Source organism: Leopardus geoffroyi, chromosome A1 (assembly GCF_018350155.1).
Source record: "Leopardus geoffroyi isolate Oge1 chromosome A1, O.geoffroyi_Oge1_pat1.0, whole genome shotgun sequence".
In the NCBI taxonomy this organism is placed as follows: domain Eukaryota; kingdom Metazoa; phylum Chordata; class Mammalia; order Carnivora; family Felidae; genus Leopardus; species Leopardus geoffroyi.
The window spans coordinates 224,884,356-224,910,466 of NC_059326.1; the positions used below are offsets into that span (position 1 = coordinate 224,884,356).

The following is a 26,111-nucleotide window of genomic DNA, read 5'->3' on the forward strand; positions in this document are numbered from 1 at the left end:
GCTCTCTGCCTATCATGTCTCCTGCTGGTATGGTTATGTCCAGGGCAGGTAATACAAGGGTCATAGTTTGTGTATTACATTCCCTCTCCTCCTGCTCAAGACAGCACAGGGTGAGGCAGGGGAGACTGGAAGGGATAGACTGATGGAGCAATGGATAATTATTTTGCTATTCTCATGGAGACCACTCCCTTTTACCTATTTCTCATTTCTTACTTTCAAGTTAAGCTTTCCCAAGAAGACTGAAAATAAAACTGACCAATTGCTTGAAGGATCACAACCCACTTATACCCATAATGGTGATGAAAAACATATTTGGAGGGGCACCTGGGAGGCTCAGTTGGCTAAGCGTCCGACTTCGGCTCAGCTTCTGATCTCGCGGTTCAGGAGTTCGAGCCCTGCCTGGGGCTCTATGCTGACAGCTCAGAGCCTGGAGCCTGCTTCAGATTCTGTATCACCTTCTCTCTCTGTCCCTCCTCTGCTCACACACTCTGTCTCTATCTCTTCATCTCAAAAATAAACATTAAAAAACTTTTAAAAATATTTTTGACCCTGAGAAATTACCTAAAAATAAAAAAATATTCTTATATGTTCTAAAAGACAGCTCTCTGTTTCATCTATAATTAACTTGCTATGGTCACAGACTCAGTATCTGCTTTCAATCACTGCTCTGGAATCCTAGAAGGAACAATAAAGTTGAAGTTAGAGACTATAGTTGAAATCTGACATCGTTGAAATTGTGTTTAACAATGCTAAATTAATATAGACTTTCCTCAATTTAGTCAATTATTTGATTTGCCAAAATTGAATTTGAAATGAGTTGGAAATGGATATACACGAAACTGTGGATATACCAAATGATAAAGATTCAATTATTTCTTTTGGCAATCTTCCGGCAAATTAGTCTCAAACGAAAATATCAGTCTTTCTTCTCAAGGCTTTATAGATTAGCATTTGAAGTTTTTTTCCAAAAAAAAAAAAAAAAAATACATTCCATCTGGTATAGTGCTGTCAAATAATGTATTTCCTTCCACATTAAAGAGATAGCAAGCTACATAATTATGACTGCTATAATTTTTCCACCCAGTTCAGAATGAAGTCAAGCTTTTCTCATGTCAGGCAGACAAATGTCTTCAGAGATCTTGACACAGTAAAAATTTGGGAAGTTGTACATCTTCTACAACATCAGTTACTAGCCGTAACTTCTATTATGAGATCAATATGTTGTCCAGTTTGCTAACAATTGGGTGGATAAGTCTAATTCAGAACTAAAGTACTAGCGACCACAATTGCTTATGGATACAGATCCAGAGTCTCTTTCTCCAACCAGCTTTATCAAAAGAAAGTGGAAATCTTATTTCTATATGCCACTGCTGTTTCATTTCTCAACCAGCCCGACAGGAAGGTAGGAATGATCAGGTTTTTACTACCTTCCCTACAAAGGAAATACATATTAATATGTATTTATTTGTTGACGTTTGACAAAATGCTGTTTTACTCAAGGAGTTTCCATCCCTACACAGCCTGCCTCTTATTATTGTTTTGAAATCAATGTAAAATACATAAAGTAAATACATAGACATAGGTTTTTGTAAAGAATTCTAGAACTTATAAAATAGCGGCATTATCCATGCGATTATCGCTTGCATGTACACCATGGTCCTGTCTCTGGGCATACCCTCATTGCCATATGAAGTCCTTGGTTGGGATTATATAGAGTCAATAAGTCATAACCCCCTCATCCCCAAATTCAAAACCTTTGAGAAATACATATAGAAAGAAGTCAGATAGAGATCCAAATGCCAGCTCTATTAACCCTACACCCATCAGTCAATGTAGCTTTGCATCTTCAGAGAAATGGATTCACTAATACTTTACCTTTGGACTACAGGTAGTTTCTTGGCGAAGAGAAGCCAGGGGTGTTTTCGTAGTAAATGTCCTTTATTTTCCAGGATGCTAGGGAAATGGAGGTTGACCACACAACTTCTAAGTAATTTCCTCTTTTATTCTTGATTCCAGGGCTTTGAGACTGTTAGTCATTTGGCCTAATCCCTAATTCTGATCTAGAGTTGGCTTGACTTCTAGTTATCTAATGGCTCCATCTAATCACCTGACTTACAGATGCCAAGCCTCTCTGTGTTGATTCTAATCACTTTGGTCTGTTCTAGTTTTTACTGAATTTCACTAATTTCTTGACTACATGGATCCACAGAATCTTCTTTTTCATGTTGGATTGTGGTTTTTAAAGGTGTGGTTTCTGGGCCTCTTGGCCCATAGAACTTGATTTTATGATTTACTAAGTGATATTCCTAGTCACCTGCTGAAGTTTGTCCTACCTCTATGTAACCTGAGTCCTGTCTGTGTGCGTGCGTGCGTACATGTGTGTGTGTGTGTTTGAATGCATGTGTGTTTATGTGCATGCTTGTGTGTGTGCTTTTTCTGATTCTGTTATTTGTTCAAGCCCTTATTTTGCTTTTCTCCGAATGCTCTCTTTTCTTTATTCTACCTTGTCACAGTTTTATATTTCTTCACAGCCCAGGTAAGGAGGTATCAGATAGTAAAGGCTAGTCATACATTTCGAAATTTAGGATCCTATATTTGTATATGTGTTTACCACCTCCACAACCTTCAAAAATGTGTGATCTTGAACAGGAGACATGTTTCAAACTTCGGTAACTCTATCTAAAGAAAGTTCTCACAATAAAGTCATAACTGTGACATAAACTAGTATAAAAAGTACCTAGCAAGTCAGCAAATAAAGAAAAATGCTTAAGAGGCCCTTAAACATGTTAGAGTTTTAAATTTCCCATAAATGTATGTTATTTACATTCCTTTCTCTCCCCTAAAAATAGATTTAGAAAGCCTGTTTTTTTATGAATAATAGTGCATTTTACCTACACTATCCCATTTTTGTCATGTGCCATTTCATTCATTCATTCATGCACTCATTCATTCAAGTAATTTTTGGCTTAGTTACCTCTCATATTGCTTAACGTCTTATATATTCGTGCCTTATTTTTTCAAATTCTCATTTCTTCCATCTTGTGTAAAACTCTTGTAGTTATTTAATGATTGCACATTCTACTGTCCATGAATGTGTGAAATTCAATGGGTTTTATATCTTAAGGGCTCATTTAGATTATTTAGTAAATAAATGATGCTGACCAATACATAAAGATGTGGAAAACGGAATTATGTTAAGATTCTCCCAATTTTTTTAGGATAATTTAGGCAAACTACTTTTGTATGTATTTATCAGTCACTGGTGTTACCGCTGAAAGCACAGAGATAGCAGAAGACATTGTAATTCCATACTGATTTCTATCTTTTGAGTATAGCTTACATTACATGTGTAAAAATAATTATGATAAAGTGAATTAAGCAATTTAAAAATGAGAAGTGATTATGTAGTCCGTAAGCAGACTGAAGATAATATCAGATTAGTGACAAGTGTAAGAGTAGGAGGAACCATACGAATCTTACAAGAAAGATTCCCAGTCCTGGAAATCCTGTTGCAACATCTGAAATGTGATTAACCTATTATATGTAGTCATAAGATTATATACATGAGTATTTTGTGATTTTAAATTTCTGTTTAAATACATTTTCTCACAAGGCATGAAGTAGAAAGTCACTATTAATGTAATATGGACAATAAATACTTTCCTTATTCTCTTTGTTTCACATAAATATAATTTCATATACAAACCACCATGGACTCAACATAATTTTGGAACCGAGAAAGTTATTTTGGTAATCTTTCATGTATCATACAAGTGAAAACTATATGATGAAAAATGAACAATTTGCACAATGGTAATGATTGCCAACAGTTATGGAGTCCATGATATCAACTCATTAATCCTCACCATTTGCCATTTTCCCGGGGATCAATGGCTTTGCCACTGACCACCACCACCACCACCAACAACAACAAAATATTGGGGTGGGGGTGCCTACCATGCCCTTGGGATAAAGAAATTAGAAGATGCGGTTCCTGAATTTAAGTGGCTTACAGTATAGTGGAGAGAAAATAAATACAGCTATGATTGCAATTCAGAGTAATAAATATTATGATTCGGAACCATCCAGGATGTTCTCTTGGCCCAGAGGATAAGGCAAAAAGTTCCACCTGACCCTGCTAAAGAGGGTCAAACCCAGCATGCTGGAAACCTGGTAAACTGTCCCTTCACTCGTCCTGAGTTCTAGCAATATTCTCCAAACACCTTTTACATCCATTCCCTTTTCTGCAACACTTACATCCATTTCTGATTTTATTGCTGAGCCATTTTTTTTTCCTTACAAACACACAATAAATAAAAATGGTTTCCTTTTCCTTCTCCCCTCTCATGTAATCATCACTGAGAGGAAGTTTTTAATGCTTAAAGTCAGGACTTAAGAAATTTGGCCTGAGAACCAACATGGATGAATCATGTATTTCTCTTGAAAGGATTTCACGAAAAATTCCAATTAACTTGGAGTTTAGATTCCTGCCTCCAGAAAACCAAAAACTGTAATATTTTATCACTGGTAGTTCTTATGTCCTCTGCTTAGCCTCTCTTCTGTGACGGAGAGAGGGTGAGGGGAAGCTATTAGTTTTGTCAGTCCCTGAAATACAGGTGAGTTCAAAGGACTTTAGTTGTCTCTATGTGGGTTCCCACTATTTTGTCCAAAGATGCAAGTGGAAATAGGTTAAAAATTCAGGTTGACAGATAAGCACATTCAACATTAACATTTTGAAATGACCTAAATAAAATGCCTTTACACTTCTCAATTTTTTTCACATGTTTTCTCCTAGCTTTTATCAGCTTAGTTGAGATTGAGTAACTGTGAACTTCAAATGTATAAGCAATGCCAAGCTGTCATTAGTGCTTCAAAAACCAGCTGAAGAAGGTATTTTGATGAATGTGTTCCTCTGCTATCTTTGCCCCAAACAAGAAGCTTTGCGTCATTTTAGAAGAAAATTAAGTTGCTACAGATTTCAAAGCTAACAGCTATCTAAGTGACATTATCTAAATAATGGTAGTATCTAAATAACATTAGTATTTCAAAACGGTCAAGTACTTTTAAAAAACACATTTCCTTTGGTTTTTATATTGTTTTGTTAGTTTATGTGTGTTTTTCCTAATGAGATGCCTGATGATTACAGAGTTCTAAGGTTGTAGGGGTAAGTTTTTTTTGTTTTGTTTTGTTTTGTTTTGTTTTGTTTTGTTTTGTTTTGTTTTAAATTGCTCCAGGATATCTCCTCAATAAAATAACAATCATCCTCCATTTCTAAGGGAGGTTAGCTTTCATTGTTAACAGTGTAATCAAAGCTTTAGAGGCAGTTGTTTCTCTTTAATGTAAATATCCATGCAGAATTGCAAAAAGCATTGAGAGAACAAACTTAAATTATTTCAGTAGACAAATGAAAAACTCTTTTACCCACAAAGCATAGGGAAATTATTACATAGCCATTTATTTCATCTTTTTAGATGGACTAAAGCCACAAGAGCATGTAACGTTCTCCCCTAGTTAGTAAACAGTAGCTTCATGAACAGTGGGTTGTAATTCAATTAGCAGGGAAAGACTAAAGTAAACAGTTCATCATGAGAGGTGTCCGTGGAAAATATACATAACTTAGAATAACCATAGGTTTTGTGCTTATATATAAAGAAACAGGTCTTTTCATGCATAAGTGAAACTTCTGTCTATAGTTGTTAATTTATTATACATTTCTATATGTTTTGCGTTCTCACTGGTTTTCAACATATTTTCTATAACTAGTCTTGTTTGTTTGTTTGTCTGTTTGTCTTTCTGCCTAAACTTGATCGCTTCTATTGAGAAACCTGATCTCTCCTTTTAGGGAGCTATTCTTTCAGCACTACTATCTTACTTATGGACTGAAAAGGAGTTGTTATCTTCATGCATGAGCTTGACCTTTCTGAGACAAGGACCATTCTGAGAGTCAGCCAGGAAACCCAGTCCATTCATCAGTATCCTTCCCTGCGTTTTGACATAAAGAAATCTATTTTCTAGATGGCGAGCCTCCAGTTTCTGACAACCAGGTTTGACACTCTGGAGAAAGCAGATTTGACATTGCAGTGGTTGGTGTAGATAGGACCCGCGTGTAAAGGCATACTCAGTCATAAACCTTCCTGAGACAGTTCTGAGGTATGAATACGTTGCACGTATTTGTGAGTGTATGTTTTGCCACGTTAAATAAACTCTTTAAAACTGAACGTGGAAAGATGTGACCTATTAATTTGATGTGCCCTTTCTGTGCTTCTATACCAGGACCAGCTGTAAGGGAGGAAGCTGGTGAGTGACTTCTCAGATTTCCTGGGCTGACCAGTTGTCCCAAGTTCAGTGACCTCACCGACAAGTCAAGAGGTCTTAGATCTCATTCGCATCCTCTGGCCAGCACTTCCTCAGGGGAAAGAAGGCCCCGAGATGCTGTGCAAAGTTTCATTTCTGCATCTTGCCCTTGAAGCTGTTTACCTCTTCTAACATTTCTGTGAAACTGATCAATTGGCATACAAGATAACAAATTTCTGCTAAGGAAAATAAAGGTAATGTCAACGAAGCAGAGATGAGAGACAGAGTCCTGATCCAACTCATGTCACTGTTTACAGTGTCCACAGTCCCTGAGCTATTTTGTCCCCATCTTTCCTACTGACTGCCCCAGCGGTTCCTTTCATGAAGACCACGGCATCTTCCCAGATAATTGCCTTCATGCTTTGTTTGCATTGTGTATCTTTAAAAACCAAGAGCCTTGATTGATAGAGAAACTTGCAGTAGGACGGGGACCTTGCAAGCAACACACCCTAGAATGTGAGATGGAGGCCAGCGAAGTACGCTCTAAGGTCTCCAACATTCCGGACTCGTGAAAGAGCTGGTCGGGCCATGTAAACGCGACGTGACTCCTCTATAACATATCAGTCCTTGGTACCCCGGGCGTGTAATCCTAGACGTCAGAACAAGACAAAACCCCCAGCCGGTTAGATGACTCCTCAAAATTGTAGCCGCCATGTGCTGGCTCCTTCTTCAGTAAGGTGCTGGAAAAGTAAGACACACTTTGGTTCATGCTTGTCCATCCCAAGGTGGTCAGGAATAGCTTGACAGTCTCTTGTTCAACCTGACTGAAATCATAGTTAATTAAAAATTGGTTGAAGAGATTAATTAGAAAAAGATACTGGGGCCTGGGTGGCTCAGTTGGTTAAGCATCTGACTTTGGCTCAGGTAATGGTCTCACCGTTCTCAAGTTCGAGCCCCACATCGAGCTCTCTGCTGTCAGCTCAGAGCCTGCTTTGGATCCTCTGTCCAGCCCCATCCCCCCACCCCGACTCCCCCTGCCCCTCCCTCACTGGCACTCTCTCTCTCAAAAATAAATACACATTAATATATATATATATATATATATATATACGTATATACATGTATGTATGTGTGTGTATATATATATATATATATATATATCTGTATATCTTCAGTATTTTGTTTTAAGCTAAGCACACTTTTTTAAAACAACTCAGTTGGTGTCATTTCCACATCAATTCTTTTGCATCAACCAAATCCAATATGCATCATCTAAATTTCTCATTTCTTTAAAGTGGAATATAGATTTAAGTGTACCGTTAATCTGAATTCAAGTTGCTTTTAGATATTTATAATTTTTACTCTAATATTTTAGTTATTTTATATACACATGATCCAAGGGTGTTTTGTGTGTGTGTGACTACTCAATCTTTTGGAAACATTTTAGTTAGTTTTCACGTAAAGAACAAAACTCTTTCCTTTTTAGACTCGTGTATCTAATTTGATGTGCATTTATAAATTAATTCATTACAGTAACGAATGAACTGACAACAACAGATTGGGAAAGCACAAACAATTAGGTTTTTAATTACATATGTCAACTGGTGGGAGCAGGGGGGCTCAGGCATTCTAGAATGTGGCCTCTCTGGGCAAACTCACAAGCTGTGGGCATAGGTCATAATGTTTTACAGGGAAGATAGTGTAGGGGGTGTATGTATTTGCGTAGGTTGCCATAACAAATAATTGCATCTGAGTGGCTTAAACTACAGAAATGTATTGTCTCTAGGACACCTGGGTGGCTCAATCAGTTAAGCATCCAACTCTTGACTTCAGCTCAGATCATGACCTCAGGGTTCATGAGTTCAAACCCTGCATCAGGCTCTGTGCTGACAGTGTGGAGCCTGCTTGAGATTCTCTTTTTTCTCTCTCTGCCTCTCTCTCTCTCTCTTTCTCTAACTCTCAAAAGTTAATAAACATTTAAAAGAAGAAAAGAAATGTGTTGTCACACAGTTCTGGGGGCCAGAAGTCCCAGATCAATATGCTCTTTGGCTGAGAGTAGGCCGTCTTCTCACTGTGTCTTCATAGTGCCATCCCTTTGTGTGTGTGTGTGTGCGTGTGTGTGTGTGTGTGTGTGTCCCCTAATCTCCTCTTCTAATATGGAAGCCAGTCAGCTTGGATTAGGTTTCACCCTCATGGCCTCACTTTAACTTATCTCTTTAAAGACCATCTACAAATATAGTCAACAAACTAAGATCCTGCGAGTTGGGGTTTCAACATATGAATCTGGGGGGACAAAATTCAACTCACTTAATTCATAGAGTATCTCTGTTAAAACATCCATAGTTTTACACTGTTTAAAACAAGCTAGGGCTCCACTGCAGAAACTAATTGTACCACTAAGCATTTCAAAGTAAAGGCCTCAGCCTCTAGATATCCTAGCAAATATAAAGACAGGTACAACTCAAGTTCCTTAACAAAGCTCACTTAAACAACTGCTTATCCTTGATATATTGTCCTCTTCTGCCAAAAGCAAGTTAAGTTCAACTTTAAAAAATTTTTTTAATGTTTATTTATTTTTGAAGGAGAGGGAGACAGAGTGTGAGTGGGGGAGGGGCAGAGATAGGGAGACACAGAATCCGAAGCAGGCTTCAGGCTCTGAGCTGTCAGCACAGAGCCCAACGCGGGGCTCGAACTCACAAACCGCGAGATCATGACCTGAGCCAAAGTGGGATGCTCAACTGACTGAGCCACCCAGGTGCCCCAAGTTCAGCTTTTATATTTTGCTTTCAATTAAACCTGTTGTCCTACCTGGAGATAGATAAGCCTACCCTCTTTAGCCATGCTGTTTAGAAAACTAAATCTCTTTAACTTATCTATCACAGTAAAGCTAATCTTTAAACAAAGCATAAATGGAGCTCATGTATTTGTTTTCATTTAGTGCCACCTCTCTCTCCATTAAAACATGGTACTACCCACTTTCTTACCTTGACACAAACTAAACGTAAATTCAAACTATACATACATTAGTTGCTTTTTGTAACAAAGCAGGTGACGCGCATTTATTTTGTTTGAAATTTACAGCAATGGCAACACAAACAAAAATACACCATCTAGAGTCTTATTGGATGATGGATTCCAAAATCTGGGAAAATTTCCATATGCATTTCAAGGAAATTAGTTTCTCAATATTGCCAGTAAGGATTCTTTCCCCCTGAATGAATGCCATTAACTACTGTCAATTTAATACTCAGTTTACAATAATAAACTACTCAATAGAAAGCAACCATTCACATCAGAAATTTTAGTAACTTGAAAGCTAATACATTGCTCTTTCAAGTGAGTTTCTGATCACATTCTATTTTTAGCTAAGGATCAACAGTAATAGAAAATTTCAAACACATTTTCATCAGTGTATGGAATAGAGAAAAAATTCCAGAGATCTCATAAGACAGCATATTATCTTAAAGATAAGAAAGCAGATGAGTTAATTGATCTGTTCAACTTTAACAGTGTAATATATGAAGGTGTTTCAACTTTCCTAATCCAAGTGTGTACTAATTTAATAGTTCTTGTCTACCACATTTAAAAAATGTATTTTTAGATTCATATATATATATATATATATATATATAAACACTTTCAGAATGTGTATATATGTATGTATGTGGGTGTATGTATATATGTGTGTATATACATATGTGTGTGTGTGTATGTGTGTGTGTGTGCAAATTACATTTGTATCTGAAAGCACAACTTAAAACATAAAATGAGTGTCTTTGGAAATTGCCAGGGAGACACCACACTTGACCATCGGACGGGAGAACTTGAGTGATGAAAGGGAAAAACACGGATGGATTGAAGTATGACCATGAGACTAGTCCAATCACACTGCCCCACTGCATGCTTGACGAAGCTGCTGGAAGTGATTCTGGGAACACAAGATGCTCTTGTGATGGGAATGAATTATCAACCACATTTGGCTTCTTGGTTCCACTCAAATTAGATTAAGCATCTCAGATGGGATGATCCAATTGGCGAAGCTGGGGTAAGCCACTATGCTCTAATGCTATACCACCCTTGTTCATGGCAAGCAGACGTCTAGCATTTTTAGATACCCTAATGGGGAATAAGGACTGATTCCATGAAAACTCAAACATGGCATGGTCCCTAAACATGGAAAGTGAGTACATGCTCTGGTTGAATTTACCTCAAAGATGCATCTTTGAGGATAGCCTTTTGATTATCCCATTTCCATATACCTAATTCCCATCTTTCTGCTTCTCAAAGAAAGGACTGCTTATCACAATCCAACTATCCCTGATATAACAACACCAAACCATTTTTTGAAGGAGACAACCTAGATATTACCACTAACTGCATTCACTACTGAATCTTGATTTATTGATCTTTTTCTTTCATCAGGTCCCATCTCTGTGGTCTGTCATCTCTGAGCTGCATCAGAAAGTTAACTATATGCGTCTAGAACGTGGAACTGCAGCTGGTCTGAGGGCTAGAGATGGTATCTATGCCGTTGCTTCTACATGATCCTCTCCACAAACCTCTTGCCTCTTGGAGGCTCCTTGGCTTTTGCTACATCCTGTGGTTTGTTACTTTGCTTGTTACTTTGCTTCCATGTGTGAAGATCCTAACCATTTGTAGGTCCTCCAGCATATGATTGCACAAACTCCATTTTGCGCTCACAACTCTTTTTCCCGTTGGTAGGCAGAGCCATTCACCTAAAGCTTCATATAACGCATTCATTTTCTTTCTTGAGGTGAATAGGAAGCTTAAACTTGCCAGGTTGAAGTGTTAACTTTCTTTTTATTATTATTATTAAAGTTTATTTATTTATTCTGAGAGAGAGAGAGGGAATCCCAAGTAGGCGTCACACTATCGATGCAAGCTCCAAGTGAGGAGTGATCTCAAAAACCATGTGATCATGACCTGAGACAAAATCAAGAGTTGGACACTTAACCGACTTAACCACCAAGGCGCCCCTGAAATGTTAACTTTTAATTTAATCAAACCACTGTTGTTCACCAGGTAGAAACGTTTTTTTAAAAAATTTCTTTTGGGGGTAAAAATTTCTAATTAAGAAGATCCCAGGGAATTGAGAAAAGGCATGCTTTTCAAGAAGAATAGATGTAACAATGAGAAATATTGTTCTATGATTCCAAGTATACATGGCACCCTATATGATGACACCCAAATTTCATAATGTTTTTTTACCCATCTAGCTCTGCAAATATTGGTGAGCCATCTCACTGTTTTGTGTAAAGGGAATTACTTCTATTTAACGAGATACATTACAGGGCCAATGAATAGTGCCATAAGTATCGGACCCTTCCTTATTATTTTGTTTGAGGGTGGGTTTCTTGGCTAGTAGAAATATTATGTGATAAGTTCTAAGGAACTTTTGTTTTTACCGAGGGTGTGTGTGTATATATATATATATATATATATATATATATGAACATGAATATAAACATAAACATATCTGTATGTTCTTGATTGAAGTTGGTGAGAGGAAGAAAGATGCTGTGAAGAATGGAGACAGCTTCAAATATTCATATCTAGCATAGAAATATTCAAATAGAGGAAAACGTGTGGATTTTGGAGATAATACTAATGGAGATAATGCTGATGGTTTATCAAATATATTCACATGTAAATAAGAATAATGAAAATGCCAAAGCTGTCTCACTTGGATGATTGATGCACATAGTTCCCTCAGTCCATCAATCTATTACCAACAATTGATTGGTCAATTTGGTCCAATTTGGTCTGATCTTAAATTTAAACAAGATTTTATCAAGGGTCGTGTATGTTTGCAAACAATACAGTATCTAGCAGTTTTAAATGAAAATAAAATCAAAAATTAATATAAAAATGAAGAAAATCTGCATTGTAGCTTAAGACAATAAATGTGTTTATTTAAAACACAAGGTTTATCTTTATCTCAAGACTATAGAAATATTATTATGAGAAGTGAGGCTAGCTTTCATCCTATCACGAATTACAGTGGTTTCCTTAGTCTTCTAATGGTTACATTTAGAAATATACAAAGAAATTGGCAATGAGACTTTCGGAAGAATATGGGATAACATTACTTCCATTCAGCAGAAGGGATTTTAGTGTTTCAAATTATGGTTATTTCCTAAAACCTTTTTCTTTTAGTCACTACTTTTAGGAGATAAGAATATTTAATAATTAATTCCCAGCTGTTTCTTGTTATGCTTCTAGTAATATATATCTGTACTTTAACAAGTTGGGGATAGTGTTACAAAATAAATGTAATCCACATTTTCTATTTGTCCAAGCCTTCTCTTTAGAAACATAAAACATTTTGAAATTGGAAGTTTTGTAAATTACATTAAAATAAATAATTACTGTTTGGAAAGTTCCACGTCCTTGACTCTGTGCCAGTTTTTTTTCTGGAAGATACATATAAATATGACACGGTTTCTATTTAAAGCTTAAGGAAAATACAAACTTTAGGGTGATGGGAAAGGATATGGATACATAAGTACGAAGCAGAATTCAAAGTGCATCATAAGGACCCATGTATATACTACAAAAGTAGTAATATTTGAATTACTTTTTAAAGAATGAAGAAGATCTTGATAGGTACACATGTGAAGAGGAAAGCAGTTCGGATAGAAAAAAGTCCCCATATTTAAATGGGCAAAAATTCAGAGCATAGAAAATTTGAGTCACTATTAGTGAAATACATTTACTACATTTGTATACATGACATGAATGTCATTCAAGCGTAGCCGGTTCTAAGGCTGAGGAAGTGTGTCGTGCCAGGACGTGTAGGATTTTGAAAAATGAAGACTATGGAATACAGAACTCACGAGTGAGGCAACGGGAATGCTTCAGAGATTTGCTTCAGGAAGATTGATGTTGCAATACCCCCCTCCATAGAAGAAATTTAGCGGAAATGATGGTAAGAAGTAAAAGCTGCACTTGGAGATCATTCCAAGTGAGCCCCGCCATAGGTGGGGAAGCCTACGATTTTATTAAATGCGGAGATGGAGAGAAGAAATGGAGATTTGGTGCCATGTCTCAGGGAGTCTAATAAGTAGGCTGTAATTATCGATTTCACCCCAACAGCCCTGAATGACTGTTGTAATATTCAATGACATGAATACACTGATCAAGTTATTGCCCAAAGGACTTTGATGATGATTTGAGTGAGACTTATCTATTTATCCTAAAATTGATATTGGGTCTATGGGAATCAAAATCACTCTTTGATATGATATAGTTTAAAACAATGTAAGTTATATTTTCAATTGTTGACTCTGTTAGTTTCTTGGTTTTAATCTCATCTGTGTTTTTCTCTCTATGCTTATTTTCTAAATATATGCTACCTATTCCCGGCAAACACAACACAACACACACACACACACACACACACACACACACACAATTTACAAGAGTACGAGAGAGCAAAGCACAATACGTATAACTAAAAAAGGTATTTTAGTACTACCAAATTCCCACCTGGCAACATTCCCTACCAGTTTTGATTGGAGCAGAAGCACACGTTTTGTGTTGCTTTTGTTGTCATTCTATTTGCTTGTCCTTAGGGAAAAAGTAAAATGATTCCTAGTGCTAAACTCTAGTTAACTAGGTGTTCGATCTAATGTTAGAAAGTGTGTAGTTTTCTGTCCAGATTTTTCATAAAGGTGTATTTCATTTCAGACCTAAAGAAGAGAAGATAGGAAGGGATATTCCTCTATTTGGTGCGACTAGGAGAAAATTTACGGCTCTGTTGATGCTGACAAGGCATTATCCACACCACTGGTTTACAGGCCCACATGGTCGTCTAACTGGTGGGCTTCTCAGCCTCTCGTGATGCCATTGCCCCCAGCCCTGCAGCCCAGAGCAGCTCTTGTGCTCAGAGCATAAGGGTGGGGGCTGTAATTGGGACATGGCTGCGACATGTGAAGTCTACAAGGATCACTACATGTTACCCGAACCTCTCTGTCTCTCTGTCTCTCTTTCAGATCAACTATTTCCTCCAATCTAAGTCTCGTAGACATTATTTAGCAAAACCACTCCAAGCTTTTAACATGGAGAGGTTTAAATCAGATTTTTTAAAATGTGTGTTTTGTTGTCTTTTCAATAAGAGTTAGAGAACGTTTGGTGCCAAAGAGGATTAATGCCCTCCAGTTTGCCTGACTGTTAGGATATTTGAGACGGAGGGGGAAGTACTCGCAACACACAGAGAATGGTGTCGATTTCCAGAGCTTAAATGTATTAATTATTTAAAGTAATACCAGCTCCTAAAACAAACAGAACTATACATTTCAGTAGTTTAAGAATACATTTTATTCCTAATGTTCCTAAAATCTAAAATATTTATTTCTCTTACATCCTGTGAACCCGCTGTCTTCAACATGTAGTTTCCAAGATGCATTTGTTTACTAAGGCCACCATAACAAATGACTGGGTGGCTTTAAGATAGAATAAATTTATATTCTCACAATTCTGGAGGCTAGGAGTCTGCACTCGAGTGTTGGCCAGACCCTGCTCTTTCTCTCTGAAGGCCGTAAGAGAGGATCCTTCTTTGTCTCTTCCTGGCTTCTCGTGATTGCTGGCCATTCTAGGTGTTCCTTGCCTGTAAACACATCTCTCCAGTCTCTCCCTCGGCCATCTCACAGCGTTGTACCTGTGTGTCTCTGAGTCTAAATTTTCTTCTTCTTACCAGGATCCCGGCCCTCATATGAAGATACCGGTCATCTTAGATCAATCGGCCATTCTAATCTACTGGGACCTCATCTTAATTTGATTCCATCTACAAAGATCTTATTCCAAATCGGGCCATGTTCTCAGGCTCCAGACGGACATGAAATCTGAGGTAAATTGTTGAAACAAGCAGACAAGTCATAAGGCTTGGGTACTTTAACCCGTAAGAGGGTAAAATAGCATGGCGGATCTGAGTTCAGAGATTGTTCAATGGACTAGGCCTATAGCTAATGTGAATCCAGATCATTCCAGAACATAACTGCGTAGATTCACCCAAATCTACAAAGACTGGTGTCAATGGGGCAGACATGTGCCCAGGCAGCAAAGAAAAAGGTTTCTGAGCAGCTGGTCAGTGTTAATCACACTTGGTTCCTCTTTTTTTTTTTTTTTTTTCCTTTCAAATTTAAGATAAGCTAAAATGAGACACATCTGGGAAAAAAAGAGTATGAGGCTAAGAATAAGAACAATATTTTTTTGTTGTCTTTTTTTGAATCTGTTTCCAATTCATCGAAAACAAAGTTACTATTATTAGAACCCTCCTGGTCACGAGATTGGAAATACAGTTCAATTTTGCTCAGAATAAAAGATATAAATATCTACTTGGTTCTTTTATCAAGTTCTTTTGGTAAAGGGTGTTGAGTTACAGTTTAAATAGGGTAAGTTTCACCCCTGTAAATGTGCAGTCGGACAAGTTGTAACAAATATATGCAGCCATGTAACCACCACCAGGATACAGAACATTTCCATCATCGCAGAAGGGTTCTCCGTGTTTCTTTAAGGCCATTCCCCTGGTCCCAGCCCCAGCTCCTAGAAAACAATATTCTTATTTCTACCTCTGTAGTTTTATCTTTTCCATATTGTCATGTAAATGAGATTGTGGAGAGTATACACCTTAAGACTTCTTTTACTTAGTCCTTTGAGATTTATGCATGCCGTTGTGTAGACCTATAATTCATTCCTTTTTGTGGCCGAGTATTCCAGTGTGTGGAGGTACCGCAATTTGGCAATTAATAAAATATTAGTGTTTGTTCTTCCCTCTGCACTTTATTTTTTTAACGTTTTATTTATTTTTGAGAGAGAGCGAGAGAGAGCGCACGCGTGCATGCAGGTTGGGGGCGGGGCACAAAAAAGAGGGGGACAGAGGATCCTAAGTGGGTCTGGGCCCACAGCAGTGAGCTTGGTACTTGGCTCAAACTCACAAACCCTGAGGTCATGATCTGAGTGGAAGTAAGATGATCAACCCACTGAGCCACCCAGGTGTCCTTCCTTCTGCACTTGAAATGCAAAAATTCCAAAAATACCAATTTGGATAAGGGAAAGCAAAAGACAATATGTGCTCCCAGAGGAAATACCAAATGGTGTTTGTAAGCAAATGCCTGCTTTAAATCCCTGATTTCGGCTCAGGTCATGGCCTCATAGTTCTCCAGTTCGAGCCCCGCGTGGGGCTGTGTGCTGACAGCTCAGAGCCTGGAGCCTGTTTCTGATCCTGTGTCTCCCTCTCTCTTGCCCCTCCCCTACTCACACTCTTTCTCTCTCTCTCAAAAATAAATAAACATTAAAAAAATGTTTTTCCTTAATAAATCCAGAAGTGTCTTTCACTTGTGCACTGGAAACAATATATTTATTACTTTATCGTCTATAACATGTTGCCTGTCATTAAATTGATACTTCTTATGAATCAAGGTCACATTATGCAATAAACCAGAACAGTTCAAACTAGTAGTAGGTAACATTTTAATCAGTAAATTTTAATCCTCAGTTATCCCGGTCTATAACTGTCAAAACCAAGTGAATTTCTGGGCTGTGTGAACAGCCTCAGGGCTATGGAGGCTGAAGGGTCTTGGCACACGACCAGCTACTTAAGGAGCCTTTGTAAAGTTCAAGCATCGGACTCACAAAAGAGCCGCTGGCATGAGTCCGTACAGCACCAGGCAGAGTGGATTTTACTTCTTCTTCATAAAAGTAGAAAAGATGTGACCTAATTTGCCATCTCGCACAGACACCTTTATTTTGTGATGTTAAATGAACAATGAAGAAATCAAGCAGATAAAGCAAGAGGTTATGATTTTCTGCTGCCTGTTTAGGATTATTTTAATCTTGTGGCTAACAGAGTAATTTATATTTATATGTGATCTCTTGACACTCTGATGTACTCGTATGAAAAATCAGTAGAAATATCACAGACGGCCGGCAGATGCATTCATTTTGTTTTAAAATAGGTTTCAGGTTGACTCCTGTGTTTCAGTATCAGCTTAAGGCAATTAAGTTATCATAAGGAGAAACAGACATGTAAAATCAATGATTTGACATTAATAGGTACTGGCTGCGTCCAAGTCAATTTCATTACGATGGGATAAAATAAACAACTAGAGAATATTACAAATTTCATTTCTGGTATGCAAGCTAAGGACACAAAGCACCAAAAAGTTCCTAGACGTAACTTACCACACAGGTGGAAAATTTACACACTGGGTCAATGCAATGAGCTTTATGAGGGATACACTAATAAGCACTACGTATCATACGCAAGTAAATTGCATGCAGAACTATTCTATGTGTCATATGTATGCCTTCGTAAGGTTTTTCTCACTTTCTTTCCTATTTTTACTTTTTCCCCCTTTCTTTTTTTTTAATTTTTTTTTAATGTTTATTTATTTTTGAGACAGAGAGAGACAGAACATGAATGGGGGAGGGTCAGAACGAGAGGGAGACACAGAATCTGAAGCAGGCTCCAGGCTCTGAGCTGTCAGCACAGAGCCCGACTTGGGGCTCGAACTCAGGGACCGCGAGATCGTGACCTGAGCCGAAGTCGGACGCTTAACCGACTGAGCCACCCAGGCGCCCCTACTTTTTCCCCCTTTCAATAACACTCATAGGCATTGCTCATATCATTTCACTAATTAAAGTTCAAACTAAGGGTAGATGGGGGGCGGGGAGGGGCGGGAAGGGAAAGGGGGTGCCGGGCAGGGAAGAGGGCACTTGTTGGGATGAGCACTGGGTGTTGTATGGAAACCAATTTGACAATAAATTATATTTTAAAAATAATAATAATAAAAAATAACGTTCATAGACTTCAGAACCACTTTTTGTCCGAGAAAATGAAGTTGGTGCCATAGCAAGAATATCCGTCTTCGCCTTTGATTGGGGGAGGTGTAGGTTGAATCGTGAGGTTTGATTTGTTGCCTGAGATGGTCTTGTTAACATCTATTTTCCTTCCTTGTGTCACCTAAGCTCCCTTGCACAAGGTAGCACCCTGATGGGAAACATCTCACATTTAAATCACTTTATCATAGCCTTCATACCAAGTTACCCTCCATATCGCAACTGGAAAAAGGTGATCCATTCCTAAACTGTAGAAGTAAATAATTGACTATGAAATTCTCAGGGCGACACATTGCCTACATTTGAATATAGGAATAAAAATTTGACTTAAAATTTCAAGACTTGGAGGTTTTGAAAGTGAGAACATGCCATAGATTGAAGTTCTCTGATGCTGCATAATTGCCTTTCTTTACTTACAAAAGCAATCTCAGTCTATCCTTCACAAAGCATACTCCTATTCTATATATAATAAAATATCGCCAAAGCCCCCAGATATTGCTTGAAGTATTTGACGTCAATGGAAATATGCCTTACTTGCTTGTGTTTTAAGTCGTGTAACTCAGTTTATAATAGAAATATTCCAACTGAAAGCACTTGAATGAAGCAGAAGCGCTTCTTTCATGTGGGAAGACTATTTTAGAAAGATGCCGACAAACTCTCATCCCGTGCTTATTGCCAAGCACATTCATACAGATTGTCCAGGTTTCTAAGATAAAGTCATTTCTCAAAAATAGGAGCTTTCTTGACACCATAATTTTCCCAGTAGAAACTTAAGAGAGACGGTTGATAACGAAGCCCCTGACTCTGCGAGAGTGACCTGAAAGACGAGGCGATGTCAGATTGATGCTGTGGAACATTGGCTGAGAAAGCGAAGCAAGGCTGTGTGTGCTTTAAGGGTGAACTTTAAATAACAGAAAATGTTGGCAAGCTGCTATCTAGTGGCTCTGTTTCGGGAAAATGGATGTACCATCTGCAAAGCTAAACAGACACGACAAGCCTTTGAGGCAGAGAGAGTAAAATGTTCAATCCATTTGGCAGATAAATCAGGTCATGGATTGGTTTACTTAGCTCCAGTTTCGCATAAACAATATACAAGCAGAAGCGATGAACCATTGCTAAATTCAACAGGAAATTCCATTTGAGGTTATATCGATGCTCGAGCTTCAAACGGGCTACGTTCTCCCACTCCATGCCTTTGTTGTTTGTCTCTGCTGTGACTGTCATTGTGTTTTGGTAGTTCCGATGGCAGAATTTACTGGGACAACACATAGTCTCTGGTCGGAGAATAACGGAACCACCATCATCCCAAAACTTACCTAGCCACATTTCTGGAATAGAAAAGTAGACGTGGCAAGAAAAAAAATATATACCGAATGCTTTTCCCATTTCCAAAAATACAATAGGAGACATATATCCAATCATGGTAGAAATGTACTTTCCTAGCATGTCATGGCCACGTGCACACAGCAATCTCGAACAGCCCTCAGTGCCTTCCGCAGCTCAACGCTGACAGGCGGCAGCCACACGTACCTTCTACCTTTGATCCTGGAGCAAAATTTTACATTGCATTGGTTAGTGTAATGAAATACTACGTTCTGCTTGACTTCCTTCTACTTTATAGAATTCCGTGCTTTCTCGTGAGCAGAGACACGTTTTCCTTTTCAAGTGTGATGAAAGAATATCAACTACATTTCACTTTCCTTCTGTGTGAAGGTCAAAGTTCACGTATGGTAGAACGTTAAGATCCGAGCCCCTTTTGCGGTTTCCTATGAACCAAAGTAAGAAATTCAGTTTAATAAACTTCATTAAAATTGTTCTTTTTGTCTTTACACTATCAGAATATTTCGGACTCGTTGGATTACAAGAAAGGAATATCTTAATAGAGGCAGAAAGACTTTTTTTAGTCCCATTGCAGAAATCTTTTTTTTTTAATTTTTTTTAACATTTATTTATTTTTGAGACAGAGAGAAACAGAGTATGAACAGGGGAGAGGCAGAGAGAGAGGGAGACACAGAATCTGAAATGGGCTCCAGGCTCTGAGCTGTCAGCACAGAGCCCGACGCGGGGCTGAAACTCACGGACTGTGAGATCATGACCTGAGCCGAAGTCGGACGCTTAACAGGCTGAGCCACCCAGGCTCCCCCCATTGCAGAAATCTTAACAATAACAACAAATGTATGTTTTTCAATTCTGTTTTTCTTTATTTTGACAAGATATTTTAAAATATTTTACCTCTGTTTTTGGTCCGTAATTACCTAATTTTTTTTTTTTTTGGTATTTTTTTTTAATGTGGAATAATATCAAGCCATAATGAGACCTGTAATATCCTCAATTTATTGCTTATGTGTTTTGCCAAATTTGAGTATCAAAGTATTTACCGCAATATAGGGAGGTTCAGTTCACACACACACAAATGCTGTTTTGTATTATGCAATGTTTTGAATCATATAGTGTTTTGTATTTTATATTTTGTATTATGTATATATTCTTTTACGGTGTGTCCCAAGCTGATTGTAATGGACTCTTAGCTACTTCTCACAGATTCCCCTTCAGGACTGAAGGTTTTATTCTCCAGCCTGAGTATGCTGCTGCAGGCTGTCCTACGGAACTTTCTCCAGGGTTTGTCCTCTGTTGAAGAAGTCTTCATGCCCAAGTTAATGCATCCCTCCCAGGGACAGCCCACATGTAGTAACTGCCCAATGTGAGGCCGTAAACCCTGCCCCTTCTTCCAAATGTCAGAGAACTCTGAAGAGTATTTCTAGCTTCAGAGCTCACTGGGTGAGCTAGGGATTTAATGCGATGGCACTGACGCTCTGATTCTCCTCCTGCCATACCCTGCTTTCTTCCTTCCCTCCAGAATTGTTGAAGCTGAGAATACTACCATGTAAGTCCCCTGTACTCTATTCTATGCCCTCGAGAACCGGACCTGCCACACTTTGTATCAGGACGAGTTCAAGATAGTAGACGTTACAATGTGATGTTGGAATTGGACCACTCAACGTTGCCACCACCCGGTTGGCAACGAGGACCTCATCACTGGCAGGACGTGGCCAGAAAAGTCTCTGCAGATTGAAGTGCAATTGCTCAGCTCTCATTAGTGGTGAGCTGGGATTGCATGCCTGTGGCATGAAATACATTAGTGGATGTGATAAAAAATACAGTTGAAAATGTGATCATTATAACAATGAACTTGGATGGTTCTTGTGTAGGGTAACTATGATTTAGTAAAAACAAGTGCAAAGGGCAGAGGGCCACATTTCAGAATATGAAAAAGCACTCCTTCTCTGAAGGTGGAAGGAGAACAAAGCTAAAGACATAACATAGAACTTAATCATAAGAGCTCCAAATAAAGATACATTCTCAAATTAGGCAAGTGCACTATGTTGTAATGATACTATCGTATCAGGACTACAATAGAAAAAATGGAACCCTGATACAGGGGATGGTGACATCTAGGTTGATGTCCTTGAACATTATGTATCTCCCAAACCCATCCTATTGAAGGATGGTGAGGGAAGGTGATGCAGAGGACCTTGTCTTGCAATAAAACAAGGGTCCCCTCAATACTTAATACCCACATTTCTTTCTGTGGTAATAACATACCAGGGCCAGAGAAGCTCAATACTTTTCTAGGGGGAAAAGGGACTATATGCAGAAGGAGTTATAGGACCTAGGCAATGTGTGCCAACAGGAGATTGGCGAGGGTGAGTGTGTTTAGGGCTAGATCTCAAAGGTGCTGGATCAAGAAGGAAACATGAAATCGGAAAAGAGATTGTTTATCAAATTGGGAACACTCTCACAAGATAGAATCTCAGGTCGTGGCAATAACCCTGAGAGATGGAATAAATACGCTACCATGATGGGTCAAAGAAGCTTTGAGAAAATGATGGCTTATAGTAAGTGAGGTGTAGGTGTCCAAACTACCATAGTAGACAACAGAAGAAAGGGGGAAAGGTTTAGAGAATTGGATATGATGGAGTTTTTATTCTGTAGAAGATCAGGAAGCCCATTTGGTGAGTGTAGTCCCCAGAATGGGCCACCGGACGTTCATTGACCAAAGCAATAAGGATGCACTAGTGGTAGGAGCACCGATACTATGACAAAAACTCACTTGGTGATTGTTGTCTACAGGAAGGTCTGATGATAGGAGATACTGTATAGAAATGAGCACCCAAATAGCAAGGGAAGTGAAAAGATAGTCAGAAATCTGATGGCTGTGGCACTAGTAAAAATTATGACCCTTTGACCCATTTCTGCACCAATTTTTAAACCTAAAACCCATTTTTTGAGGGAGTGTCATTTTCCCAAGGCAGACAACACTAAAATATCAGTGCACCTGCATATATAATGTCCCGGTCTTTTCCCAAAGATACCTATAGTGACTTACTTGAGTAATAGTACAGAGAGGAAAAACTAATAGCCAGTTATTTTAAGAACCATTAAGGTAAGGGGTAAAGTTGATATCGAGTCTCTGGGATTCAAAGCCTCACCATGAATCCCCTATGAGAGTAGGAGCCTTTGTAGGACAAGTAATAAAATCCTGATACTAATCCAGTCAACATGGTCTACTGAGACCATGCATGTACCAATGATGATATCTCTTACTGCCGGTGAAACCCTGGAATGGACTTCCTAGGGAATGGGCCGCATTCCCGTGCTGGTTTGGTGCCTATAGAGCAGGAGTTTCTCATTAGAAAAAGCTAAGTTAAAGCCTCTGGAACTCTCCACTACACTGGGAAAGATGGTCATAAAAAGCAAACAAACAAAAGAAAACAAAACAAAACACCCAAAAACAGTAACACATTCTACTACAGTAGCAGATTTTAGTATCACCCTGTATTAGTTATCTATTTCCCCACTGAAGAATTTTGCACAAATGATTACATATGCCAAAAAAAATCTCTCTTCTTCTATTTCATCTCATAAAGTATACTGTTTCAAACTTGGTTCAATCCTCACTTCCTTTAAAAGTTGTCTTATACTGTTTCAATTGGACCAACCCCCCCTACCATGCTATCCTAGTATCACATACTTTTTCTCTGGGCAACTTGTCTTTCTAATACATGTTTATTTGATGAACGTGTGTTCTTTGTACTAGAATTGCTATTTTAGCTCAGAATCCAGGATAAACTCAATAAACGGTATGATGAATGATTTGATTATATCTAGGCCTCCCAGAATCCTAACACAGGGAATGTATCTTGTGCAATTTGATATATCTTATAGACAAAGATGATTATTGCACATCACAAACTTCATTTCGTAGCATTTTCTTAGGACCAAAAAAATCTATTATAACACCCATCTTTGAAACAAGAAAAAGAAATGGACCTAAAACCATCCCAGGCTGCAGGAGCGTCTCGGTGACTCAGCCGGTTAAATGTCTGCCTCCTGCTTTCGTCTCAGGTCATGACTCTGCGGTTCATGAAATCGAGCTCCACGTTTGACTCTGTGCTGACAGCACAGAGCCTGCTTGGGATTCTTTCTGTCCCTCTCTCTATTCCCCTTCCCCACTCTCTCTCTCTCTCAAAAGTATAAATAAACATTTATTAAACACACACACACACACACACACACAACACCCTAGGCTACATATTGTTAGAACTTGTAGTTGAAGTTGCTGGTTGGCCAATGAACTCACAAGTGTCAGTAGTATCCTACATGAGTGGCAAGACTTTCACTATCTCCACAAAGATCTCTGGCCCAAAGAGTGGAGTTTGATAGTAATTCTTGCTACAAGAAAAAAGCAAACAAAACAAACAAAACAAAACAAAAATCCTAGGAACTAACAGTGGCTCTGGGAAAATGTAAATACGGATAAAAGATAAATATTTTATAACATCTTATAATAAAAATAAACACATGTGAATGGATAAATGGATAAGTATAATGTCATACACTTAATACTCTAGCGGAAACTCACGTGTGCTTCAACATGAGTACAAAAGTACTTAACTTCTACTTTAGAAAGGTGTGTTAGTCTGGGGAAGTTTTTGAGGAAGAAACATCATCCCAACTGATTATCTATCTATCATCTATCTATCATCTATCCATCTATCTATAACAGATGGCAGAACCAGGGAAATCATTTATTTAGCACAAAGCACCATTTAAATTGTCTTATATACATAATCTTATTTATTATACACAATAACTCTGTAAATGAGATCCCATACTCCTACTTTATAGAGCCAGTGAAGGAGGAATTAATATGTATTCCTGTGCAACAGGTATTATGCCAGTTTTATATATGTTTTTGTTCATTAAAAAAAAAAAAACTTCAATGCTTATTTATTTTTGAGGGAAAGAGACAGAACGTAGTGGAGAAGAGGCAGAGAGAAAGGGAGACACAAAATCCGAAGCAGGTTCCAGGCTCTGGGCTGTCAGCACACACAGCTGGACACCGGGTTCGAACTCACGATCTGTGAGATCACGACTCGAGTAAAGTCAGGCGCCCAACCAACTGAGCCACCCAGGCGCCCCTATTCTTGTTTAATACTGAGAACAATGCAGGAATGTAGGTTTTCTTATTGTTATTTTATATACGAAAAAGCCCAAGTTAAAGAGAATGATTAATGTGTTGAAGGTCTCAGTCCCAAAATAATAGTCGAGACATAATTTGAACCCAAGCTTTTGTATTCCTACTCCACAATGTGGAACAAGTCCCTTTAAGGTCAGAGAAAATGTGAATTTAAGGAGTTATAAACACACTTGGCAGAACATCAGATCTTTATTGAACCTGTTATTCTACTCACTGTACACAACATCTCCTGAGTAGAGAAGCTGTTTTCTAAAGAGGTCTATGAAAGTCAACTCTATCTTGATGTTTAGGAAAAATATGCATTATAATGGAAAAGTGACATATAATTTATTTGAAGTCTTTCTGTATTTCGCTTTTTATAGAAGTTTCCTATTATGCAGAAGTTGAGATAGGAAGAAAAATAGGTGTAGAGAAAGACGATAAATAGATTCAGATAAATAAATTATCCACATATTTTCACAAAGCATATAATTATCTCAATGTCTTTGCTTTCAAATTACAAGGCACATGATATCTATTGAAGAGTAACACGTGTAATAATTTACGCAGTAAATTGTGTTATTTTTAAAGAAGATTTTTCATTTTAAACTTTCATTAATATTACATGAGTGTATCTTATCATAGTAGCACCCAGCCAGTTAAAATGTAGGGTAAATGAAATAACATAATATTTAAGAACCTGGGATCTTAGATCCTATAATGATTTATTTATGAGCCATCTGGTTATACAGACAAGATACTATGGTCAAATGTGCTCTATATGCATGGAAAGAAAGAATCATTCAGAAAGAAATAATTAGGTTTTATGAGTTAAATCCCAAGGCATGCCGTAGGATTTAGGTAACTGACTTTTGTTGTGAGTGAAAACATTGTACAAATACATATTATAATGTATATAATAGAATGTTATGTAGTTAGAACATTATCATATATATGTGCACATGCACATACTTATTGTATCACTTCACCATAGCAAAAGGAGCTTAGAACTACAACATTTTATCTAGGGAATTATAAATGCAACACAAGGAGTATGACTCATTCTGAATTCTTAAGGGACGTCAGGGGAACCCAAGGGGTAATGGCCTCCCATTTCTGTTAGTACCGTCATTAATCAATTTTTGGCTCCCCATCTGTCACATGTCTTCAGTGGACATGCACAAATGCCTATCGAGGGTAATACGTGGGATGGGATGGGAGATGGTATGAAACCATTTCAGTTTCTTTTTGATGGATTCCTAATTTAAGTGCTGCTCATGGATGGGGTAAAATTAATTGACTTCCAAAACAAGTAGAAAGGATGTAGATTATAACAAGCCCAAAGTCTTTTTCATAATAAAAAAAAAAAACATGACTCCCTCGAGCGTAGCCAAAAATCGAAATGAAAAGTATTCTCCAATCTGTAATCAATGTTGCA

General features: G+C 38.0%; 1 non-coding gene across 1 annotated transcript; it reads left to right on the forward strand.

Moving 5' to 3' along the window:
* The first annotated feature begins 23,740 nt into the window (after positions 1-23,740).
* LOC123582030 lies at positions 23,741-23,894 on the forward strand. The gene has a single exon (XR_006704155.1). It is a non-coding gene; the product is annotated as a small nucleolar RNA SNORA62/SNORA6 family (small nucleolar RNA).
* The last annotated feature ends 2,217 nt before the right edge of the window (positions 23,895-26,111 follow it).